The sequence below is a fragment of the Eschrichtius robustus genome, chromosome 2 (genome assembly GCF_028021215.1).
Source record: "Eschrichtius robustus isolate mEscRob2 chromosome 2, mEscRob2.pri, whole genome shotgun sequence".
NCBI classification, from domain to species: domain Eukaryota; kingdom Metazoa; phylum Chordata; class Mammalia; order Artiodactyla; family Eschrichtiidae; genus Eschrichtius; species Eschrichtius robustus.
The window spans coordinates 62992189-63019597 of NC_090825.1; positions in this window are offsets into that span (position 1 = coordinate 62992189).

Here is a 27409-nt window from a genome sequence, read left to right on the forward strand (position 1 = left end):
GATTGAGCCCTGGTATGGGAAGATCCCACATGCCGCAGAGCAACTAAGCCCTTGTGCCACAACTACTGAGCCTGTGCTCTCGAGCCCAAGAGCCACAACTACTGAGCCCTCATTGCCACAACTACCGAAGACCACATGCCTAGAGACTGTGCTCCGCAACAAGAAAAGCCACCGCAATGAGAAGCCCACACACCACAACAAAGAGTAGCCCCAGCTCGCCACAACTAGAGAAAGCCGGCACGCAGCAATGAAGACCCAACGGGGCCAAAAATAAATAAATAAAATAGATAAATTTTTTAAAAGTTGAAAAAAATAAGGTGGGTTTTCTTGAAGATAGCACTTGTTGGGCTTATCGAATTTGTCAGTTTCTGACTTTTATTTTGAGTATTTGACAATTTATATTTAATGTAATTATTGATACACTTGGGTTTAAATATAATAGTTTGCTATTTGGTTTTTTTTTCTTTTGAAAAAAACTTTATTTTATTTATTTTTTATACAGCAGGTTCTTATTAGTTATCCATTTTATACATATTGGTGTATATATGTCAATCCCACTCTCCCAATTCATCACACCACCCCCCCCCCACCATTTTCCCCCCTTGGGGTCCATACGTTTGTTCTCTGCATCTGTGTCTCAATTTCTGCCCTGCAAACCAGTTCATCTGTACAATTTTTCTAGGTTCCACATATATGCGTTAATATACAATATTTGTTTTTCTCTTGATGACTTACTTCACTCTGTATGACAGTCTCTACATCCATCCACGTCTCAACAAATGACCCAATTTCGTTCTTTTTTATGGCTGAGTAATATTCCACTGTATATATGTGCCACATCTTCTTTATCCATTCATCTATCAATGGGCATGAAGTTGCTTCAGTGTCCTGGCTATTGTAAATAGTGCTGCAATGAACATTCGGGTGCATGTGTCTTTTTGAATTATGGTTTTCTCTGGGTATATGCCCAGTAGTGGGATTGCTAGGTCATATGGTAATTCTCTTTTTAGTTTTTTAAGGAACCTCCATACTGTTCTCCACAGTGGCTGTATCAATTTACATTCCCACCAACAGTGCAAGAGGGTTCCCTTTTCTCCACACCCTCTCCAGCATTTGTTGTTTGTAGATTTTCTGATGATGCCCATTCTAACTGGTGTGAGGTGATACCTCATTGTAGTTTTGATTTGCATTTCTCTAATAATTAGTGATGTTGAGCAGCTTTTCATGTGCTTCTTGGCCATCTGTATGTCTTCTTTGGAGAAATGTCTATTTAGGTCTTCTGCCCATTTTTGAATTGAGTTGTTTTTTTTAAAATATTGAGCTGCATGAGCTGTTTATATATTTTGGAGATTAATCCTTTGTCTGTTGATTTGTTTGCAAATATTTTCTCCCATTCTGAGGGTTGTCTTTTCGTCTTGTTTATGGTTTCCTTTGCTATGCAAAAGCGTTGAAGTTTCATTAGGTCCCATTTGTTTATTTTTGTTTTTATTTCCATTACTCTAGGAAGTGGATCAAAAAAAATCTTGCTGAATTTATGTCAAAGAGTGTTCTTCCTACGTTTTCCTCTAAGAGTTTTATAGTGTCTGGTCTTACATTTAGGTCTCTGATCAATTTTGAGTTTATTTTTGTGTATGGTGTTAGGGAGTGTTCTAATTTCATTCTTTTACATGTAGCTGTCCAGTTCTCCCAGCACCACTTATTGAAGAGACAGTCTTTTCTCCATTATATATCCTTGCCTCCTTTGTCATAGATTAGTTGACCATAGGTGCATGGGTTTATCTCTGGGCTTTCTATCCTATTCCATTGATCTGTATTTCTGTTTTTGTGCCAGTACCATATTGTCTTGAATACTGTAGCTCTGTAGTATATTCTGAAGTCTGGGAGCCTGATTCTTCCAGCTCCGTTTTTTCCCCTCAAGACTGCTTTGGCTATTCGGGGTCTTTTGTGTCTCCATACAAATTTTCAGATTTTTTGTTCTAATTCTGTAAAAAAAGGCCATTGGTAATTGGATAGGGACTGCACTGAATCTGTAGATTGCTTTGGGTAGTAGAATCATATTCACAATATTGATTCTTCCAATCCAAGAACATGGTATATCTCTCCATCTGTTGGTATCATCTTTAATTTCTTTCATCAGTGTCTTATAGTTTTCTGTATACAGGTCTTTTGTCTCCCTAGGTAGGTTTATTCCTAGGTATTTTATTCTTTTTGTGGCAATGGTAAATGGGAGTGTTTCCTTAATTTCACTTTCAGATTTTTCATCATTAGTGTATAAGAATGCAAGAGATTTCTGTGCATTAATTTTGTATCCTGCAACTTTACCAAATTCATTGATTAGCTCTAGTAGTTTTCTGGTGGCATTTTTAGGATTCTCTATGTATAGTAGCATGTCATCTGCAAACAGTGACAGTTTTACTTCTTCTTTTCCAATTTGTATTCCTTTTATTTCTTTTTCTTCTCTGATTGCTGTGCCTTAGGACTTCCAAAACTATGTTGAATAATAGTGGCGAGAGTGGACATCCTTGTCTTGTTCCTGATCTTAGAGGAAATGCTTTCACTTTTTCACCATTGAGAATGATGTTTGCTGTGGGTTTGTTGTATGTAGCCTTTATTATGTTGAGGTAGGTTCCCTCTATGCCCACTTTCTGGAGAGTTTTTATCATAAATGGGTGTTGAATTTTGTCAAAAGCTTTTTCTGCATCATTGAGATGATCATATGGTTTTTATTCTTCCATTTGTTAATATGGTGTATCACATTGATTGATTTGTGTACATTGAAGAATCCTTGCATCCCTGGGATAAATCCCACTTGATCATGGTGTATGATCCTTTTAATGTGTTGTTGGAGTCTGTCTGCTAGTATTTTGTTGAGGATTTTTGCATCTATATTCATCAGTGATATTGGTCTGTAATTTTCTTTTTTTGTAGTATGTTTGTCTGGTTTTGGTATCAGGGTGATGGTGGCCTCATAGAATGAGTTTGGGAGTGTTCCTTCCTCTGCAATTTTTTGGAAGAGTTTGAGAAGGATGGGTGTTAGCTCTTCTCTAAATCTTTGATAGAATTCACCTGTGAAGACCTCTGGTCCTGGACTTTTGTTTGTTGGAAGATTTTTAATCACAGTTTCAATTTCATTACTTGTGATAGGTCTGTTCATATTTTCTATTTCTTCCTGGTTCAGTCTTGGAAGGTTATACCTTTCTAAGAATTTGTCCATTCTTCCAGGTTGTCCATTTTATTGGCATAGAGTTGCTTGTAATAGTCTCTTAGGATGCTTTGTATTTCTGCGGTGTCTGTTGTAATTTCTCCTTTTTCATTTCTAATTTTAATGATTTGAGTCCTCTCCCTCTTTTTCTTGATGAGTCTGGCTAATGGTTTATCCATTTTGTTTATCTTCTCAAAGAACCAGCTTTTAGTTTTATTGATCTTTGCTATTGTTTTCTTTGTTTCTATTTCATTTATTTCTGCTCTGATCTTTATGATTTCTTTCCATCTACTAACTTTGGGTTTTGTTTGGTTTTCTTTCTCTAGTTCTTTTAGGTGTAAAGTTAGATTGTTTATTTGAGATGTTTGCTGTTTCTTGAGGTAGGATTGTATCGCTATAAACTTTCCTCTTAGAACTGCTTTTGCTGCATCCCATCGGTTTTGGATCGTCGTGTTTTCATTGTCATTTGTCTCTAGGTATTTTTTGATTTCCACTTTGATTTCTTCAGTGATCTCTTTGTTATTCAATAACGTATTGTTTAGCCTCCATGTGTTTGAGTTTTTTACGTTTTTTTCCCTGTAATTCATTTCTAATCTCATAGTGTTGTGGTCAGAAAAGTTGCTTGATCTGATTTCAATTTTCTTAAATTTACTGAGGCTTGATTTGTGACCCAAGATGTGATGAATTCTGGAGAATGATCCATGCGTACTTGAGAAGAAAGTGTAATCTGCTGTTTTGGGATGGAATGTCCTATAAATATCAGTTAAATCAATCTGGTCTATTGTGTCATTTAAAGCTTCTGTTTCCTTATTTATTTTCATTTTGGATGATCTGTCCATTGGTGTAAGTGAGGTGTTAAAGTCCCCCACTATTATTGTGTTACTGTCGATTTCCTCTTTTATAGCTGTTAGCAGTTGCCTTATGTATTGAGGTGCTCCTATGTTGGGTGCATATATATTTATAATTGTTATATCTTCTTCTTGGATTGATCCCTTGATCATTATGTAGTGTCCTTCCTTGTCTCTTGTAACATTCTTTATTTTAAAGTCTATTTTATTTGATATGAGTATAGCTACTCCAGCTTTCTTTTGATTTCCATTTGCATGGAATATCTTTTTCCATCCCCTCACTTTCAGTCAGAATGTGTCCCTAGGTCTGAAGTGGGTCTCTTGTAGACAGCATATAGATGGGTCTTGTTTTTTTTTTTTAATTTTAACAATTTCATGTATCTTTATTTATTTATGGCTGTGTTGGGTCTTCGTTTCTGTGTGAGGGCTTTCTCTAGTTGCGGCAAGCGGGGGCCACTCTTCATCGCGGTGCGTGGGCCTCTCATTATCGCGGCCTCTCTTTGTTGCAGAGCACAGGCTCCAGATGCACTGGCTCAGTAATTGTGGCACACGGGCCTAGTTGCTCCGCAGCATGTGGGATCTTCCCAGACCAGGGCTCGAACCCGTGTCCCCTGCATTGGCAGGCAGATTCTCAACCACTGCGCCACCAGGGAAGCCCGGGTCTTGTTTTTGTATCCATTCAGCAAGCCTGTGTCTTTTGGTTGGAGCATTTAATCCATTCACGTTTAAGGTAATTATCAATATGTATGTTCCTATGACCATTTTCTTAATTGTTTTGGGTTTGTTTTTGTAGGTCCTTTTCTTCTCTTGTGTTTCCCACTTAGAGAAGTTCCTTTAGCATTTGTTGTAGAGCTGCTTTGATGGTGCTGAAATCTCTTAGCTTTTGCTTATCTGTAAAGCTTTTGATTTCTCCATCGAATCTGAATGAGATCCTTGCCAGGTAGAGTAATCTTGGTTGTAGGTTCTTCCCTTTCATCATTTTAAATATGTCATGCCACTCCCTTCTGGCTTGTAGAATTTCTGCTGAGAAATCAGCTCTTAACCTTATGGGAGTTCCCTTGTATCTTATTTGTCATTTTCCCCTTGCTGCTTTCAATACACATTTTTGCCTATTTGATTACGTTGTGTCTCAGCATATTTCTCCTTGGATTTATCCTGTATGGGACTCTCTGCGCTTCCTGGACTTGGGTGGCTATTTCCTTTCCCATGTTAGGGAAGTTTTCGATTATAATCTCTTCAAATATTTTCTTGGGTCCTTTCTCTCTCTCTTCTCCTTCTGGGACCCCTATAATGTGAATGTTGTTGCATTTAATGTTGTCCCAGAGGTCTCTTAGGCTGTCTTCATTTCTTTTCATTCTTTTTTCTTTATTCAGTTCCGCAGCAGTGAATTCCACCATTCTGTCTTCCAGGTCACTTATCCGTTCTTCTGCCTCAGTTATTCTGCTATTGATTCCTTCTAGTGTAGTTTTCATTTCAGTTATTGTACTGGTCATCTCTGTTTGTTTGTTCTTTAATTCTTCTAGGTCTTTGTTAAACATTTCTTGCAACTTCTCAAACTTTGCCTCCATTCTTTTTCTGAGGTCCTGTATCATCTTCACTCTCATTATTCTGAATTCTTTTTCTGGAAGGTTGCCTATCTCCACTTCATTTAGTTGTTTTTCTGGGGTTTTATCTTGTTCCTTCATCTGGTACATAGTCCTCTGCCTTTTCATCTTGTCTGTCTTTTGGTGAATATGGTTTTTGTTCCACAGGCTGCAGGATTGTAATTCTTGCTTCTGCTGTCTGCCCTCTCCTTGGCATTCTTCTAGTGACCTGCTAGTGTTGGAGGGTCTCCTGCAGAGGCATGGGGTGGCTGTGTCTCACTGTGAGGACAGGACACTGGCAGCAGAAATTCTGGGACGTACTCCTTGGCATGAGCCCTCCCAGAGTCCGCCATTAACCCCACCTGCTATTTGTTTTCTATTTGTCCCAATTGATCTCTCTTCCTTCTTTTCATCTTGTCCTATCCTCTTTTGATTTTTTTGAGTGTTTTTTATATTCTATTTTACCTCCTCTATTGGTTTATTGACTATAGCTCTTCCTTTTGTTAACTTATTTTCATAGTGGTTGTTGTAGAATTCACAATATCTATCTTCACCTTATCACAACCTGTCTTCACATATTATATCACATGGCATCTGTATGTTTCTACTTCTCTCTTCCAACCTTTGTATTATCCTTGTCACACATTTTACCTCTACATATGTTGTAAACCCCACGATAAATTATTTTTGCTTTTAACAACCAAATGTCTTTTTAAAGAAGTTAAAAAATTAGAAGTGTTTTATATTTAATTACTTTATATTAAATATTTACCATTTTTCTTTATTCCTTTGTACAGATGCAAATTTCTGTCTGGTATTTCTTTCAGCTTGAAAAATATCCTCTTTTATTTCTTTTAGTGCAAGTCTGCTGGCAATGAATTCACCTAGCTTTTGTTTGCCTGAAAATGTTTTTATTTTACCTTTGTTTTTTAAGAATATTTTTGCTGGATATAAATTCTAGACTAATAGTTTTGGTTTTTTTTTCTTTCAGCATTTTAAAGATGTCATTTTCTTTTCTTTTTGCTTCCATTGTTTCTAATGCCCAGTTAATTGAATTTTAAATTTTGTTCTCCTATGTGTAATGTCTTTTGCTTTATTTTAGTCTGACTGCCTTTGAAATTTTATCTTTGTTTCTTGTTTCCAGCAATTTGATTATGATACATTTTTGTGTGGTTTGTCTTTAACTTGCTTGGGTTTTGCTGATCTTCTTGGACCTGTGGGTATATAGTTTTCACTAAGTTTGGGGAAATTTTAGCCATTATTCCTTCAAATTCTATTTCTGAAAAATAAATAAGCAAGGATAGATTAAATTTAGGGATATTTAACATTCTTTGATATCACATCTTCCTATGCACAAGTAAGGTTTGTCTTTACATTTTATCAAGTCATCTTTTGCATATCTCAGTAGTATTTTAAAGTTTTCTTCATATAGATCTTAAATATTTCATATTTATTTCTAGGTATTTTATGTTTTGGTTATTGTGTTTATTATCAATGTGATCTTTTGTTATTATGTTCTAAGGGGCTATTGCTTTTATATAGGAAGATCATTGATTTCTCTATTAACCTTGTCCTAACCACCTTACTGTGTCCCATTATTGTTTCCCATTCATTTGCTTATATTTTTCAGGTATATATAATAATATCAGAAAATACTGCTTTCTTGTATTTGCATGTTACTTTTTCATAACGCCCTGATATTATGAAAAAGTAACATGTGTCTTTTTCATGTTACTTTGTATCTTTTACTCTTTTTGAATACTTTAGACATACTCATTTAAAAAATCTTTTCATATTATTCCATTATGTGTAGTTTATTGGGGTACAAATTTTCCCAACTATCTCATCTGTTGACTATATTTCAAGATAGTTCCTTTCTTCCTAGAATTAGACATATTTACCATGAATTCATCTTCAGTAGGTAAAGTTTCCTGTTAGAGCTCTGTGAACTTGTATTGTGCAGGCATCTGTATCACTTGGTTCGCATTTGCCTTTGCAGAGTTCATTCCTGGATACTTTTTATGTTTATTTTTTGAGTATAACTTCCTTTGGTTATGGTTTGGAGAAATTCTGACTAACACCTACACATGGTACAATTTTGGAAGTTTGATTTCTATAGGTCTACTCTTTCACCACCCACAATGTTGGGCAGATGGTCAGCTTCCTGCTGTTCCTTAGACCAGTGGGCAGAGTCTTCTAGTCCTTATTTCATGGAAGGAACATCTCTTTCTGGCTTTTAGCTTTATTCAAAGAGGTCAGTTTCTACTTCTTACCACCTGCTGGCCTGAAGCCTAATTCTGTTCCCATGGCTGTTAATGCACATCTTCTCTGCCAGCACCTGTTTCTCATGTCCCTGTGGACAGTTTGCTTTTAGCCCCTGCTCAACTTTATGAGTTTGAGTTTCTACTTCCTTCCTGGTACCTGGGAATTTTCCTTGCTTAGTTTTGAGTTTGGCTATGAAATGACAGTAATAATGATGACAACAACAATAACATTTTGTTGTTATATTTTACCCAGAATTTATGTGGGCTTGGAGTGTAATGAGAAACTTCCCACATTGGTTCAATCTGTGCCACTGACCAAGATTTCCTCATGGTCTTTAAGTAATTCTGACACATGTCCTTTCCTGTCACATACTTATTCTCAGAATATCTTGGAACTCATGAAGTAAAAGATTCTAATTGTTCCTATTCACGTACACACTCAGTGCTTTCCACATGTCCTCATTTCTATTCCTTTATATTGTTATCAGGATTTAAAAAACTTAAGAAAATGAAGGCACTTCCTTGTCAGACATCACTTTCTATGGCACAGGGTCAGGGGATACTTTTTTTTTTTTTTAATTTATTTTACTTATTTTTGGCTCTGTTGGTCTTCACTTCTGTGCACGGGCTTTCTCTAGTTGTGGCAAGCGGGGGCCACTCTTCATCGCGGTGCGTGGGCCTCTCACTGTCATGGCCTCTCTTGTTGCGGAACACAGGCTCCAGACGCGCAGGCTCAGTAGTTGTGGCTCATGGGCCTAGTTGCTCCGCGGCATGTGGGATCTTCCCAGACCAGGGCTCGAACCCGTGTCCCCTGCATTGGCAGGCAGATTCTCAACCACTGCGCCACCAGGGAAGCCCCAGGGGATACTTTTAATGCACTATGATAAGTACCAAAATAGAGGTAGGTGCTGTGCAATTACAGGGAAATGTTGCTTAAAGGTTTTGTGTATGTGTATGAAACAGAGATGCCTGTGTGTATGTCTTTCTCTTTTATATATCCTGGGAATAATGAGAGTGGGAAAGCAGACAACAGGGGGTGGGGGAGAGAATGTGTGGGGGTCAGGACCCTTGGCTCCTGGTTCTTGTCACTAATAAACCTGTCCAGCTGCCCTTTGATGCCACCCACCTGAGGTCCTGACTCAGCAAGTCTGGAGTGGTTCCCAAGTAGCTGCATATTTAGATGCTTCTGTAGGTGATTTTGCTGTACTGTTAGGATTAAAAACTACTGACTTATATGTGACCTTCAGTAAATCATTGAAACCTGTATACCTTCCGTGCCTCAGTGTTCTCAACTGTAAAATCAGGTAATTTTCAGACCTACCATTCCATTCTAATGGATAAATTTGCCTAAGAGGACTCTTTTTGTGATAGTTGTTATTGTTGTTTTTGATAATAATACTGTTACATAATCTCACTGCCTTTAGAAGCTTAGGTTGTATTTTTCTTGAGAGCAAATTATCAATAAACTCAAATGACAAGCAGCCTTGTTTTTCTATCATCCAGTGTTGTAATTTGGCTTCCAAAAATTAAGTAATGCTACTTGATGTAACAGCTTTGCCAGCCTGATGACCTGCCTTTACACATGATATTATGAGGTAATGAGGCTGAGTTTTATGATTTGTGGAGCCTGTCTATTGCTTTCCAGTCATAGCTCAGGGGTGTGTGTGGGGGAAGGCACGAGGCTGTGAACAGTAATTGTTAGTGAACCCAGCTGGAGGACTACAGAGAGGTGCTCAGAGGCCATGGTTCCAAATGTTTCTCATTAATTATCTTCAAAACAACCTCTCATCCTAAAAAACCCAATTAAGGAGCAACACATGGCTTTGAAAGCCATGGTGGGAGACTTCCTGATGGTTTTCATTTTGGGAATAAGTGTAGTGCAATGAGAAGAATGTGGACTCTGGAACCAGCCAGACTGGGTTCAAATCCTGGCTCTACCGCTTACCAGCTTGATGACATTGTGTAAGTTGCTCCACTGGTTTGTGCCTCAGTTTTCTCATCTGAAATGTGGAGAGAGCGATGACTATCATGGCACCTACCTTGGGAAGCTATTTTACAGATGAAGTCAGCTGATACATATACGACACTTAGAACAGTGCCTGGAGGATGTAAACACTCAAGAAGTCTTAGCTTTAGTTATTTGCTTCAAGACAAAGATTTAATCCACAGGGACAAATGGCAAAGAAATCTGAGGCAAATGTCAGGCTTATGGAGAAGACATTTGGGGGTGGGTTGGCCTTTACGGATGCCCTTTACATGGCACTGCATGGTCCTCCTGTGTGGGAAGGCAGCCTTGCCTGGGGCACAGGCTCACCTCTGGTGGGCCAAGTTGACAAGGACTGGGCCAAGTAACCTACGGACAGTCTCTGGGCCTGACCACAGGACACAGGCTCTCTCCCTCCATCAGCCCTGAAACCATTTTCTTTTCAGTCTCTCCCTCCCTCCTTTTAGTCCTTCCTTCTCCTTTCTTTTTCTCCTTTCTCCCTCTCCTCCTCCTCCTCAAGCCTGGCCTTCACCTCCTCACCCTTGCCTATGGACATTTCTCCACCTAGAGATTAGGAGCAAATCTGGCGTGAGTCCCCAACCTACTTTCTGGCCCCTTGTTCCAGCCTCACCCACTCCAAGTAGGGCCCTTGTGTCCAGTTAGTCTTCTTCCCAGAGATGGTGGGACCTACCTGAGAATCAGCCTCCTGGGTCCCACACAGAAGACAGTAGTCCTGCCAGGAAGGGGCGGTGACTTACTGTGTTTGCTCTTCCCCGGCACAGTCTTTTCTTGCGTGTACATCTTGTTCGGAGCAGTTTCTGGAATTTTTTATTAACTGGGACTGAAAAGTCAAGTCCATTTTGGTTTTAGTTAAGAGAACACAATGGGGACTTCCCTGCTGGCACAGTGGTTAAGAATCTGCCTGCCAATGTAGGGGACGCGGGTTCGATACATGGTCTGGGAAGATCCCACATGCTGTGGAGCAACTAAGCCCATGTGCCACAACTGCTGAGCCTGCACTCTAGACCCCGTGAGTCACAACTACTGAGCCTGCATGCCACAATTACTGAAGCCTGCACGCCTAGAGCCCGTGCTCTGCAACAAGAGAAGCCACCACAATAAGAAGCCCACGCACTGCAACGAAGAGTAGCCCCCGCTCGCTGCAACTAGAGAAAGCCAGCGCACAGCAACAAAGACCCAACACAGCCATAAATAAATAAATAAATAAATAAATAAATAAATAAATAAATGTATTAAAAAAATAAGAGAACACAAGGTTTGGAGTAAACTGTGTGGAAGTAAGAAACAGGAACAAAGGTAAGAGATGAAAGCTATGCTTTGATCTCACCGGAACATTTGATGTTTTGAGAATATTGAATTGTTCGTGACTCCTCATTATCTCTAAGGAGGAAGAGAACAAAACCAAGCCACTGCAGGCAAACTGACTAATGCTCTCCTTTAATGAATTCTTCTTAGCCACTGGTTTCCATGAAGTTGAGAAGCAGTGAGAGAGTAAAGGGCAGGGACCTCTCAGTTTTTGTAGTAATGAGTTTTGTGGATCTTTGAAAATGTGACCTTCACTACTTCACAGTCCTACTGTGTGTCCACATTTCCACACAGAGAGCCATGGGCACTGCTGGCAAATGCTGGAGAAGTCTGAAGCTGAGGAGCCGGTGGGGCCACTATATTAGCTTCCTAGGACTGTTGTAATAAAATACCACTACTTAGGTGGCTTAGAACAACTGAAGTTTATTGCCTCACAGTTCAATTGGTTAGAATTCCAAAATCAAGGTGTCATTGGGGCCATGCTCCCTCGGAAGGTACCAGGGAAGAATCTGCTGCAGACCTCTCTCCTAGTTGCTGGTGGTTCCTTGGCTCCTGGCCACGTACCTCCAATCTTCACATGGCACGCTCCCTGCATGTGTGCTTATGTCCACTTGCCCCTTTTTATAAGAATCCCCAGTCACGTTGGAACAGGGGCCCACCCTTCTGCAGTATAACCTCATTTTAACTGATTACAGCTGTAAAAACCCTACTTCCAACTAAGGTCACATTCTGAGGTCCTGGAAGCTGGGACTTCAAGACATGAGTTTGGGGAAGAGACAGTTCAAACCATCATAGCCACAGCTGTGTGGTACAAGCTCGATGCCGTGAAAGTGTGGGGATCTGCTTTGCACAGTCCATTCCATAGGTTGACGCTCAGTGCTCTGTGACTACACATTTGATAGAACCACCCTGGTGCTGGTTCTACATGTGCTGGAAATGAGGCCAGGAACATGGGCAGGGGCCAGTCATGTGCTTGGAAGCCATGTGTGGTTTTCTGAGAGCAATGGGGAGCCATGGAAGTTTTATCAGCAGGAGGATGATCAAATTCTAGAAAGATCCCTCCACTGTAGTGTTGAGTAATAGAATGGGGGTGGAGTGAGGCCTTCACAGTGTTTCAAGCAAGCGATAGAGCTGGCCTTGAACCTCACTAATAGCAATTGAAATGGAGGGAAGATGACTTAGAGAGATACCTGTGATTTACGTATCAGGAGTCCAAGAGAAGAAGAACTTAAAGTATGTTATATTTTAGTAAGGGAAATGCCATTTGAGGATTGTAAAAGAGAACTGCCATTTGGGTTTCTGGAGATGGGCTCTTGAAACTTTGGAACAGATTCTCTTGTTTTCAAGGAAGTCACCAGGATAAACTGTCTATTTACACCAAAGTAAAGCAAGTTATTCTTGAAGCAAATGGTGAAGACATCATGAATCTGAGTATGACAGCTGCAGATTTAGATGCTAAGTGGTGAAGAGTTAGAACAGTTTTTCCTGAAGTTAGAATTTAGACTGAATTCTTGGTATCCTCCATGTATTGGTTTCCTAGTTGCTGCCATAATAAACTACCACAAACTTAGCAGCTTAAAACAAATTTATATGATTTTATAGTATTCTAAGTCAGAATCTGACATGGTTCTCACGTGGTTAAAATCAAGGTGCTGGCAGAGCTGTGTTCCTTTCTGGAGGCTGTAGAGCTCTTTTCTCTGCTTCCAAAGCCACCCACATTCCTTGGCTCATGGCCCCTTCCTCCAGCGTCCAAGCCAGCACTGCAGGTAATCGCCCTATCTCAAGGTCAGCTGATTGGCAAACAGTTCTGTCTGAAACCTTAATTCCCCTTTGCCAAGTAACCAGCAGTATTCGTAGGTCCTGGGGATTAAAATGTGTATATCTTTGGTAGAGGGAGGTGGCCATTATACTGCGTATCATACTTCACATTAAGTTAGTGTAACACAGGCAATGCAAGGTTGAGTAGTGCAGCTGTCTTATCTGGGCCCTGGGGAATCAGAGATGGGGCTTCTCTTGAAGGAAATGGAGGTCCCCAGGGCCAGTTGTGCTGGTGCAGCATGAGTCGGCCATAGGCCAGGAGAAGGGGACAATGCCCCCTGCTCTCTGGAAAGGGGTCTTAGGGGATCTAGACTCAGTGTTGATCTAAAGATTCTTGAGGGTGGGAGAGCCTGTTGGGAGCTATACATGGCCTAGAGGTTGGAGCTTTTGGGCCTGTGAGCTCCAGGAAGAACACAGTTATCCACTTTTCTTAGCTCCCAAATATTCAGGAAACTGAATATTCTGTCCTAGACTGCCTTCTGTCCTCGACTGGGGAGTTAAATTGTGTGGGATCAAGGGGGGCGGCTGGGGTGGGGGAGGTGTCCTGCGCCTACTTGCAGTGAGTCTACATGTGTAAAAGAGCTCATCCTGGAGAAATGAGTTACAAGAGGGCGTGAGGTGAACCGGGGGCTCAGACTGCCATGGTGGCACCACAAGTGGCAGATGGAGAGACAAGCGCTTACCGGGCTGCATATTTCAGGGATTTCCAGAAATAGAGAGAGACACCGCGTGGCAGACTAGCTGTTCTGCTAATCCCAGGCAGATGCAGTTTGAACTTGAAAGGAAATGAGACTTTATTTTGGGCTCCCAAAGCAGACGTCCGAGTATCAGGCTTTAGAGATGAAGGGGCTGTGGAAGGTGATGGCGGGAGAGGAGTCTGGCTAATTCTGGCATTTAGCTGCATCGCAGAGGGCAGCGGAGTCTTGGTCCCTGGGAGAGGCATTTCTGGAAAGCCTGAGGCAAGGAGGATGAAGGCTTTTGCCTTCTGTGCCTGGAGTTTTATGGAACTGTGACTGCCCCGGAGGAACAGTGGCACGGCCTGCAGGCCTGGGTCTGTTGGGTTGGAGCTTCCTGGGATTGGCTGCTCCCTGAGGGAGCACCAGCTGAGGGTCATCACCATTCATGCTAAACAGGGGAGGGGAAGGAGCACTGTAAGAGCCTCTAGGGCTTTGGGTGGTGGGACCTCCTTACTCCTCCCCGTCCCTCCTGGGGAGTGGGGGTCAGCTGTAGGAGGGAGGCATTCTTCTGTTTGGGTTCCATTTTCAAAAGCGAGGAGTACAGTAGTCCCCACTTACCCCTGTTTCAGTTACCTATGGTCAACTTGTCCAAAAATATGAAGTGGAAAATTCCAGAAATAGTTTATAGGTTTTAAATTGTGGGCCATTCTATGTAGCATGACAAAATTTTGTGCCATCCCACTCCATCCAGCCTGGGAAGTGAATCAGCCCTTTGTCCAGCATATCCTGCCATTAGTCACTTAGCGTCCATCTGGGTTATCGGATCAACTGTCGCGATATTGCAGTGCTTGCGTTCGAGTCACCCTTATTTTACTTAATAATGGCCTCGAAGGACAAGTGGAGTGATGCTGCCAATTCAGAAATTCTCTTACTGTGCTTAATTTGTGAATTAAACTTTATGAGTTTTTTATACATAGTATGTATTTATAGGGAAAAACATAGTCTATACAGACATAGCTCGTTTTATTGCACTTCACTTTATTGTGCTTCGCAGATAACTGCATTTTTTACAAACTGAAGGTTTGTGGTAACCCTGCATCGAGGAAGTCTGTCAGTGCCATTTTTCCAACAACGTTTTTCTCTGTGTCACATTTTGGTAATTCTCACAATATTTCCAACTTTTTCATGATTATTATATTTGTTAAGGTGATCTGTGATCAGTGATCTTTGATGTTACGATTATTCTGAGGTGCCACAAACTACAACTAGATAAGATAGCAAACCTTTTAAAAAATTGATGTATAGTTGATATACAATGTTGTGTTAATTACTGCTGTACAGCAAAGTGATTCAGTTATACACACACACACACACATATATATACATTTTTAAAAATATTCTTTTCCATTATGGTTTATCATAAGATATTGAATATAGTTCTCTGTGCTATACAGTAGGACCTTGTTATTTACCCATTCTATATATAAAAGCTTACATCTGCTAACCCCAATCTCCCACTCCATCCATCCCCCAACCCCCTACCCCTTGGCAACCACCAGTCTGTGCTCTATGTCCATGATTCTGTTTCTGTTTCATAGATAAGTTCATTTGTGTCATATTTTTGATTCCACATATAAGTGATATCATATGGTATTTGTCTTTCTCTGTCTGGCTTACTTTACTTAGTATGAAAATCTTGAGACCCATCTATGTTGCTGCAAATGGTATTATTTTGTTCTTTTTATGGCTGAGTAGTATTCCACTGTATATATGGACCACAATCTTTTTTATCCATTCATCTGTTGATGACCATTTAGGTTGTTTCCATGTCTTGGCTATTGTGAATAGTGCTGCTATGAACATAGAGTTGCATGTGTCCTTTTGAATTATAGTTTTGTCCAGATAAATGCCCAGGAGTGGGATTGCTGGGTCATATAAGTAATTCTATTTTTAGTTTTCTGAGGAATTTCCATACTGTTTTCCACAGTGGCTGCACCAATGCACATTCCCACCAACAATGTAGGAAGGTTCCCTTTTCTCCACACCCTCTCTAGCATTTGTTATTTATACTTTTAATGACAGCCATTCTGACTGGTATGAGATGGTACCTCATTATAGTTTTGATTTGCATTTCTCTAATAATTAGCCATGTTGAGCATCTTTTCATGTGCCTATTGACCATCTGTATGTCTTCTTTGGAGAAATAAGACAGCAAAAGTAATCAAAATGTGTGTGCTCTGACTGCTCCACCAACCAGCCTTCCCCCATCTCTCCTGAGGCCTCCCTATTCCCTGAGACACAATAATATTGAAATTAGGCCAGTTAATAACCCTATAATAGCTTCTAAGATTTCAAGTGAAAGTAAGAGTCTTACATCATCTCTCACTTTAAATCAGAAGCTAGAAATCATTAAACTTAGTGAGGAAGACATGTTGAAAACAAAGATAGGGGGAAAGCTAGGCTTCTTGCACCAAACAGTTAGCCACGTTGTGAACACAAAGGGGAAAAGTTCCCGAGGGATATTAAATTACTACTTCAGTAAATACATGAAAAATAAGAAAATGAAACAGCCTTATTGCTGATAAGGAGAAAGTTTCCTTGATCTGGAAAGAAGATCAAACCAGCCACAACATTCCCTTAAGCCAAAGCTTAAGGCCCCAGCTCTCTTCAATTCTATGAAGGCTGAGAGAGGTGAGGAAGCTGCAGAAGAAACGTTTGAAGCTAGCAGAGGTTGAAGGAAAGAAGGCATCTCCATTAACAACAAAGTGCAACGTGAAGCAGCAAATGCTGATGTAGAAGCTGCAGCAAGTTATCCAGAAGATCTAGCTAAGATAATTAATGAATGTGGCAACACTAAACAAATTTTCAGTGTAGGCAAAGTAGCCTTCTATTGGAAGATGCCATCTAGGACTTTCATAGCTAGAGAGGAGAAGTCAATGCCTGGCTTCAAAGCATCGGAGGACAGCCTGACTCTCTTGCTGGGGGTTAGTGCACCTGGTGACCTTTTTATTTTTATTAAATTAAATTATTTATTTATTTATTTTTGTCTGCGTTGGGTCTTCATTGCTGCATGCGGGCTTTCTCTAGTTGTGGTGAGCCGGGGCTACTCTTCACTGTGGTGTGCAGGCTTCTTATTGCGGTGGCTTCTCTTGTTGCAGAGCACAGGCTCTAGCTGTGCGGGCTTTAGTAGTTGTGGCATGCGGGCTCAGTAGTTGTGGCTCGTGGGCTCGAGAACACAGGCTCAGTAGTTGTGGTGCATGGGCTTAGTTGCTCTGTGGCATGTGGAATCTTCCCAGACCAGGGCTCAAACCTGTGTCCCCTGCACCAGCGGGCAGATTCTTAACCACTGCACCACCAGGGAAGCCCTTACCTGGTGACTTTAAGTTGAAGCCAATGCTCATTTACCATTCTGAAAATCTTAGGGCCCTTAAGAATTATGTTAAATCTACTCTGCCTGTGCTCTATAAATGGATAAACAAAGCCCGGATGACAGCACATCTGTTAACAACATGGTTTTCTGAATATTTTAAGCCCCCTGTTGAGAACTATTACTCTGAAAAAAAGAAAGATTCCTTTCAAAATATTAGTACTTGTTGACAATGCACCTGGTCACCCAAGAGCTGTGATGGAGACAATGAGTTTAATGTTTTTTTCATGCCTGCTAACACAACAACCATTCTGTAACCCACGGATCAAGGAGTCATTTCAACTTTCAAGTCTTATTATTTAAGAATTACATTTTGCAAGGCTATCGTTGCCATAGGTAGTGATTCCTCTGATGGATCTGAGAAGGGTAATTGAAAACCTTCTGGAAAGGATTCACCTTTCTAGATGTCATTAAGAACATTCATGATTCATGGGAAAATCTCAAAATATCAACATTAAGAGTTTGGAAAAAGTTGATTCCAGCCTCATGGATGACTTTGAGGGATTCAAGACTTCAGTGAAGAAAGTCACTGTAGATGTGGTGGAAATACTAAGAGAGTTAGAATTAGATGTGGAGCCTGAAGATGTGACTGAATTGCTGCAATCTCATGATAAAAATTGAATTGACAGATGAGGAATTGCTTCTTATGGATAAGAAGAGAAAGTAGTTTCTTGAGATGAAATCTACTCCTGGTGAAGCTGTGAAGATTGTTGAAATGACAACAAAGGATTTAGAATATTACATAAACTTAGTTGATAAAGCAGTGGCAGGGTTTGAAAAGATTGACTCCAATTTTGAAATAAGCTCTACTATAGGTAAAATTCTATCACACAACATTGCATGCTACAGAGAAATCATTCATGGAAGAAAGAGTCGATCAGTGTAGCAAACTTCATTGTTGTCTTATTTTAAGAAATGGCCACAGCCATCCCAACCTTCAGCAACCAGCACCGTGATCAGTCAGCAGCCATCAACATCGAAGCAAGACCCTCCATCAGCAAAAAGATTACTACCTGCTGAGGTATATGTTGTATAAGCATGTATGTTCCTATATGGGGATGTTCATCCAAAACACATCCCCTTGAAAAGACCCAACTGTTCTCATCGCGACGGAACAGAGACAGGTAATGGGTCCAGTGACAGCAGCTTCTCACTTCCATCATCCCCACTGGTTCTGGGAGCAGTAAGAGCTAATACCAGGCACATGATAGAGGTTCCAAAGGGCATTTTGGTTTAGCCATGCCTTTTTCCTTCAGAATTGTCTAGTTTTTCCTTTGCCTCTAGTTCATTTGTTCAGCTATGTGCTGTGAGAGATCCAGAGAAACTAAGCTGTGGCTGGTCTCTACCTTGAAGGAATTGACTAGAGATAAGCACAGCTCTCAGGAAACTGACACTATGTTACACTCGTACATTATGAGATGGTTTGTGCAGTAGGTCCCAACCTTAGCAAGACTGACTGGAAATTCAGGGTTCAGAGAGGGTGAAAGGGACTACTGAGGACTTGAGTAGTTGGGAAAAGAAGACTTTCTGAAATCAGCCCTTGAAGGATTAGCTCTGTAGAGAGAAGGGGCTAGAGCATTTTAGATGGCATAGGGAGAAAGAATGAGGGATGTGGGATGGGTGTGTGTGTGTGTGTGTGTGTGTGTGTGTGTGTGGTTAGTCTGGTGTGTGTGTGTGTGTATGTGTGTGCTCATGTAGGCACATAATAGTTGTACATATAAATGGTACAAAATTTAAAAAGTTTAAAAGATATGCAAAATCTCCCACCTCCTTGTTCTTCAGTCACCTAGTTTCCCTCCATAAAGGCAGAGTTTATATTAAAAAATAGTTAATAAATGCAGATGTACCCCCGTCCTCCCACATGCATGGCTGGATGGCTGAACAGCCTTATAAGAATGGAAGTCTGAAACATGCATGTGTTCACTGATTTCTCTGTAGCTCATTATGTGACCACTCCTTACAACCATCAAATCCTGACAAAGAACACATCACACACCATTTGCAGGGGTGCTGGGGAGGGGAGAACTTTCTTGCCACAAGGTGCAAAAAATTTGCGAGGCCAAAGATAATTGTAAAAAGTTAGTCACCCCTGCATCCCCCCAGGAATCCATGAAAATCCCAGGAGGACTTGGGCTTCCACAGAGCCTGTGGTACCTGGATATAAGGGTCTGGGAGGTCCCAGCTGACAGGGAGGCTACACTAAGTGGAAAAGAGTTGGGCCCTTTTGGAGCCCAGGGCAGAGGCAGGGCTCCCCCTCTCTCCAAACCAGCGTGTAAAGGGGGTGGCGCACCGGGGACCCACTGATGGGAGCAGGGCTGGCGCTGCCCGGGCTTGCAGGCTGCAGGGAGGAACGCTGACCATAAAAAGACCCAGTCCAGCTCTTTCCCAGATGGGTTTCCTAACCAGAGGAGGACTCCTTCATTGAAAGGTAATGTAGGAAGGATTCCGATTTTTCTTCCCGCACTGTGAAATCAATTAAAAACAGAACAGATATAAAATGGTTTTGTAACCGCATCCACCTCCTGGCTTCCTTCCTTCTTGGGATGGGCCAGCCCAGCCTGGGGAGAGATAGGAGTGTCATGGTCTGAAAATTCTGTGGCAGTATAAGTAATGGTGACCTAATGCTCCACCTCTCCTCAGGGCACCTGCGGCTGGAGGCGAAAATGTTTCCTGGAAAATTGACAGATGAAGGAGGCCCCCATAGGAGGGGGCTGGGGTCTGACCCTTCCAGGCCCTGGGGCCAGTCCCCAGCCTCTGCCTCTGTTGCCCACAGGTTCAGAACTGGTCCAACCTGAGGAAATAAGGCAGCCTGTCTTAGAAGACAATTTGTTTCCACAGAACAATTCAAATTGGCTTGTTATCCTTACACATACTTGCTCTGTACAAACCAAATCAAGAATTTTTATTCTTTCTTTGATCTACAAATAATCCTAACAAATAACTTTTATTGAGTACTACTACTATGTGCCAGGTACTTAGTTAGGCATCTTTCTTAAATTAACTCTAATTGTTACAACACCACGGCAGGTTAAGTAGTATTTTCCCAATTTACAAATAAGGAAAATAACGAGGCTCACAGAGGTTAAGTAACCTGCCCAAGATCACACAGCTACTAAGTAGCAAAACCAGTGTCCAAATCAGGTCTGTTTTCCACTCCTGACTAAGTTAAATAAGAATAATTCTCATTTACTGAACATTTACTGTGTGCCGGATACTTGACATACATTATATGAAATTCTTATACCAAATCTGTGAGGAAGGCTGCTACTATAGCTCCATTTTATAGATGAAAAAGTCATCGTCAAGGAGATAGCCCAAGGTCCTAGAGCTGATTTGGTGACCTCAAGGCTTGAACCCAGATCTCTGGGTTCTCTGATGCCAGTATTCATTCCAAGCATGCCATGCAACTTCAGGAACAACCAGAAAGGGGCTCGTATCCCTAGGTGCTTCCACTGGGTGCTCTGGGAGCAGGGAGGGGCCCCAGCGGCTCGTCCCTGGTGGGCTGAGGATGAACTGGTCTGTGCACCGAGCAGCTTCTGCCAACCCACGTGGTTCTCAGCAGCATGTAATGTTTCCTAAGGCTCTGGCCAACTTGGCTGAGGCATTTTAGACATCTTGAGGGACACTGTTCGGAACATCTTAAATGTATCGACAGACTTCTTTGTCAGGAAGTGCTGCTTCATACCACGGAACTGCCCACATTTTTCCCAGTTAAGAGTATTAGTTAGAACTAAGACAATCATTTCAGAGTCTGGCAACCTCAGGGTCCTATTTTTACACCCAATGCACAGTCATGTGAATGGGTCTCCATGGCTTATACATCCCTCCTTACTTTTCAGACAGGTCTGGTGTCCTTTCAGGAAACTCTGTCTTTTCTGAACCCCCGTGTTATTTTCCAAGGCACAACTTCTCCCCCAAATATTTTGGGGAATCTTGATGTCCTGATCTACACCTTCCCTCCCCTTTACTCACTCACCTCCGTACTCCCGTCACGCTGACCTATAGTCCATAAAGAATAGCAGTAGTAATACAATCCAGGTTGGGCTGGCATCAGAACTAGCCAACACATTCTTACATCAATTATGTCTTTTAGGGCTCTTACTAACCCAAGAAGGAAAAGAAGTATGATCACAAGTTTCCAGAGGAGAAACTTAAGATCCTGTTAGTGATCAAATCAGTATGAGGATTTAGGTTTCTCCTGAAACCTGTTGTCTCCATCTCTTTTTGCCCCAGACTCTATTCCAAGATGGAATTGGGAAATAGCCACCGTGACTCAGGAGCATTGCTCTAACTTGAAATGTTTCCCTCAAGGGGTTTCTTAAATTGTTCTGAAAGCTCAGCCTTAAAAGTGAAAATACCACATAAATGTGAAGCTTTTATCGAGGACGAGCAATTTCATAAGCATACTCCCTGAAACGAAGATTGTCACACAATTTGCGCTATCTCAGCTGCATCAGCGACTAGTCATTCGTTCATTCAACAAACACTTATTGTCTTCCAGGGGCCAGGTGTTGCCACGTAGTGTGGATTCAGTGGGGAACAATATAGACACAGTTCCAGCCCTTTTGAGTTCAGAGTGCATCTGGGGAGTCAGGTAATTGAACAGGAGCTTATAGAAAAGTTATGTGTTGTGGGAGCAGAGAGCAAGGAAGCCTGGTCAATCCAAGGCTTTGAGATGACTTCCCTGAGGAAGTGATGTTTCAACTAAGATCTGAAGGGTGGTAGAAGCTGGGTGGGTGGGGATGAGGTGAGGAGGACTCCAAGTATGGCAGCCATAAGCATGAGTCTCACAGACCTCCAAGTTCAGGGAACTTAACTGCCCAAGGTCCAGCTGCTGCTCTCTGAAATCTATCGCCATGCACCAAGGCCATGTTTACCACACGCACTTCCGGCCAGTGACTGAGCATGGCAGGGGTGTTAAGGCAGCCTGTTCCTTGGAGGCCAGGATGCTTCTGATGGCAGTTTGGCTCGAGGACACCCCCGCAGGCTTGTCAAACTTCCTTAGATTGCCGGTGGCTCGAGATGCTTCCACCCGCCCTTCCTCCCCTCTCTCCTTCACTTAGGTTCAGACTGGCATTGTGCTCCTTATCCAGCCCCTCAGTTCTACTGGCTGTCGTGAGAGTGGGTGACATTACACAGGGAGGGTGAGAAGGCTGAGGTAAGCTGAGCCAAGAAGCAAGGAGAAACCAAGGGGAAAGGGTCCAGGGCAGAGCTGTACAAGTTTGGTTTTCTCAGTAGCAGGAGAAAAGCCACACACAAGGAGCTAACAATTTACTCCAGGGATTGTTCAAGACTAGAATTCCGTCCCTTCCTTTTAAAATTCCAGAATGGCTCCGGATAATAGCATCCTGTTTCAGGACAGCATCCCAAAGGGTGCTGGGGTATGGAGGAACATTGTTCACAAAGCCATCTTTTATTCCATTTATAAGGACTTTTCCCTTCCGGGAACATTTTTATCCTTATGGTAACAGAAGCAAGTGGCTCTCCAGAGTCTCACCTTGGGAGGGCCCATCCCAGGCCTCAGACTTGGCCAGTCTAGCCCAGGTGAGTCTTTATTGTGGAGATGGACACCACAGACTATCAGCACCTGGTGCCCTTCAGCATCTAGATCCTTCCAACCATCAGCCCAGGCTCAGATTCCTCCCAGCTGCAAAGGGAGAACGTCCTGCTCTGGCTACCATAAGTCACTCAGCAGATCTAGTTCTCGTTGCCATTAATAAATTGGTGTTCTGGTTTTATTTTCAAAACAAATAAAAGAACATTAACATCGAGGGAGGTCATCAAAGAGGGGAAGCGTTACAAAAAAAGCAACATGTAGCCTGTGTGGGTGTGACGTGGAAGGTGAGGAAGGTGGATTTTGGCTTTTAGGTGGCCCCAGTTACCCCAGTCAGGATTTCAACAGTGCCTTTCAAATCCATTCTTTATCTGTGTGACTCCTGGAGATTAGGTAGGAGTACCAACATGCTACAATTATAAAAAGAGAAAAAATTGACCTGCTGGTGATCATTCAGAGAAGTATTTTAGGACAAATAAAAGGAAGTATATCTTTAACAACCTGTGGCCTATAAATGGAACATGTTACCCCCATAAGGTGTTCAAGATGAAAATTAAAAATGGATCCAAGAAGAGGTCAGATGAATTCCTGGATATTAGATAGAAATGTTGTGAAGGTCAACCTATGAAGACCAAGTCACCGTGTTCCCACAGAAATGTTCCTGGTGCCCGTGTTCTGGGCTCACCAAGTTCCTAAGAACAGAGAGTGCTCTTTCTCTATTGCCATGCCTTTGTCACACTTACTTCCTTGAGGTTCTCCTGCCACTCTCTTCTAAGACTGGAAAACTACCACTTCCAGACCCAATTCAAGTGGAGCCTCTTCTAGGAAGTCCCCCCAACTCCTCCAGGGCAAGGCTGGTCACTCTTCCACCAGTGGAACAACTCCACAGTGCACTGTAATTGTTTATCCAACTGGACAGATATTGTGTCTATTTCATGTGGGCTTAGCACAGAGCCTGGCCCATAGGCCCTATGCAGAAAGTACATGTTGAATGAATGAGTGAATGAATGAAGGAAGGAATGTTGAGCTTTATCAACCAATGGTCTGACCACGTACAGCATTTATGATCTTCTCAATGGCATTCTTAGAATGGACAATACTCTTCTTTCAGGACAAATGCCTGTTTGTCTCAGCTAATATATATGCTAGTCTCCAACTCAGCCATCTGTGTAGTTGCAATGGAGTAGCCAAGAGGCTTGTTGAGATTTTAGTGTCTTTAAATTAACTGTGTCTCTTAGACAAGTGAGCCAGTTCCCCAGAAATCTGGTCTAGAAATATTGCCAATGCACATTCCAGTGACTTGGAGATGTTAGAAAAACAGACATATCACCTTTCAGGGAACTGCATTTTAAAGTTGGGTTTCCTTCCAGATACTTAGGTTGTGAGTGACACACAGTCTGTGGAAACTTTATGAGATCACCAAGAAGCTGAGGTCTGAGACTTTCAAGAAGTGTTTAACCAGATCAACCAAACATAACATTTGCATGTTAAAAAAACAAAAAACAAAAAACACAGCAAACAAAGGTCTAGTGGTCAAAATGCCATCCAAGTCAAACCAACATGAGGGGCATGCCCAGGCTTACATTTGGAGGTTCTGAAGGTGGTGAGTTGTGGGTAGAGGTACCCTGGACAACAAAGGAAAATCTAAGAATAATGAGAGGTCTTCCTCAGTCAATTAAACAACCAGCCCTAGAGAAAGGCTCCTGGCAGTCAGAAACCTCTCAATCCCAATTTAACCCCCTTAGAAATTACTTTGAATTTAACTTTCTGCAAAATTTCAGTAGTCAATTTAAAAATAAACATCTATATCATCTGTTACCTTAAAGGTAAATGCAAAGTGCTTTGAGGGACCACATACAGATGTTCATTCATTCAACAAATAGCTGTTGAGTAGCTATGATGTTTAGAGCCATCTGGTAGACCTTGGAGATGCAGCAGGCAGCCCTGCCCTCACTGGGCTTGTAGCCTGGCAAGAAGGACAGGCCAGAATAAGTGATCACAGTAACAGCTGAAGAGGTTTTGCTGGGGGAATTCTAGCTGGTTCTGCTAATGTATAACCAGGGGACCCCAGAGGGCAGGGAAGAACTCCCAGAGGAAATGATTCTTAAGCTGTTGCTCAGAATTGAGATTGTCAGGAGAAGAAGGTTCCAAGAAGAGGGGAGGACTCCAAGGAACTGAAGATTCCAGAATTGCTGGAGCACAGAGTGAGAGGAAGAATTATAAAAGAAGGCATGGTCTAGAATGTACAGGCCTTGTAGGAGTAAGATAAAAACATTTAACAACTGAGACATGAATATAAATTAGTCAATAATTACATAACTCTAATTTTTAAAATGTACCCCATTTATAAAATAAATCCATTTATAAAATATATTCCATTTTAAAAATATATCCTACTTTATTCTCTAAATATGAGAAACTATAGATATTATTCTCTTGCTTACTAAGAGACTTAAGTAACAGTACAAATTGTTCAAAGATGTAATTTTTGTGTTTGGCGTACCTGCCACTAGATAAATGATGCCCCTGAGTCAAGATAAAACTTTTCCAAAGATTTTCCCATTAAATTGAAGGACATTAAGTAACCTGTAGACTCAGTAAGAGGAGAATTCACTTAACTTCAGTGATATTTTTCAAGACACTAAATTTTCTCTCGGCATTTGTAGAATCAACAGCAATTACATTGACAAAATTTCTTAGCTCATATAATACTGTTTTAGATTTTTATCTATTCAATATCTCTATATTGACTTAATTATGAAAATTGTCTACTGGAGTGACATACTTTGGTCTCACCTAATCCTTCAGACTAGATGAGAGGCTCTAGTTGGTAGATAAATACTGAACCATTAGTTGAAATCCTGGCTCAGCCACTTAGGTTTTAAATAACCTCTCTGTACTTCAGTTTTCTCATCCAGAAAATGGAGATTATCACATCCATAGTCCTCAAGTGAATTAGTATACATTTAGAGTGGAACAGAGCTGGCACTATACACTCATTAGTTCCCATATTTAGTAATAAAATTAATATTGTAAATGCCCAAGACACGTGGGCATCAGGTGGGTTTTAACCAAGCCCTTCCAATAAATAAAAGAGGAATTTAACAGAGATGAATTTCACACTAGTCCCCAAACCATCCCTATGGGTGCCCATCTTTCTCAGGAGTGTTCATCATTCCTGAAGAAACTCTGCCTGGTGCCAAACAGTGAGCTGTAGGAACGTTTAACCACCTACCCATCTGCTCTCCCACTTTTCATCCCATTCTCTGGGAACTCAAGTCCAACAGAGGCTGAAGTTCCCACATGTGGCCAGGTGAGGGTGACTCTGAGGGAGCATTGGCCTGTGGTAGTTGGCCACAGTCTCAGAGAGACCTGGGGTGCCAGCACGTCCACCAAGACCAACACCATCCCCTGACCATGGAGTGTTCTTGGGAACACTCTGGTAGAGGACTTCACTGGGACAAGGAATGAAGCTTGGGAAGCATATTAGATTGATGTGCTGAAGAAAACCAGAATGATCCCTAAGCAACACCTACCAGGGGTTGAGGGGAAGGGAGCACCAAGACACAGACCTGTATCAACCCTCTTATGGTGGAAGCCAATGGCAGTGGCCAGTAGTCTGTACTTTGTGGGGTACTGACTGGCATAAGCATCAACTAATTAGAACAGATTCAGCATTAACTCTGTTGATGGATAGTGCAGAGGTAGGGGAGATAGGTTCAAAGTATGGAAGAATTTCAATATTTAAACAGCCAAGGGACTTCCCTTAGTGCAGTGGTTAAGAATCCGCCTGCCAGTGCAAGGGACACAGGTTCTAGCCCTGGTCCAGGAAGATCCCACATGCTGCGGAGCAACTAAGCCCGTGTGCCACAACTACTGAGCCCACGCACCACAACTACAGAAGCCCGCATGCTCTAGGGCCTACATACCGCAACTACTGAGGCTGCGTGCTGCAACTACTGAAGCCTGAGTGCCTAGAGCCCGTGCTCCACAACAAGAGAAGCCTCCGCAATGAGAAACCTGTGCACCGCAACAAAGACTAGCCCTCACTTGCCGCATCTAGAGAAAGCCTTTGTGCAGCAACGAAGAGCCAACGCAGCCAGAAAAAAAAAAAACAACAGCCAGGATAACTAGTTGTACAGGTAAACACCAGCTGTATATTAGCCTTGGGACCTTGAAAGCCATATTAATGGCTCTGGACTCTATCCTAAGGGTATGGAGAGCTACAAGGGTTTTAAGAGATCTGATGTATGATTTTGACAAAGCTTGCTGAATACAGTTGGAGGACAGGTTGAAGGAAGGCAAGACTGGAGACAAGGAAACCAGTTGAGACACCCTTGCCAGAGTTCGGGTTGGAGATGATAGTAGAAGTGGGTAGCTGTGAGAGATATTTAATATGTACAATTCTCAACACTTGGGGATTAATTAGACATGGAAGGTAAAGAGGAGGAGTCAAGGATGACTCCTAGGTGTCTTGCTTGGGAAGTGAGATAGTTTATCTTGCCATTTACTGAGATAGGGACATCAGGAGACAGAGCGGGTCTGAGGAAGGAGGACATGATCAGTTTAATTTTGGATGTGTTCAGCTTGAAATGCCTGTGACATATCTAGGCAGAGATCCAGTAGGCAGCTGGAGATGTGGGTACCATGTGTGAAAGAAACCTGACTGGAGATGATGATTTTGGAATCCTTACATACTGAGTGCATGAAATTGCCCAGAAGGGGA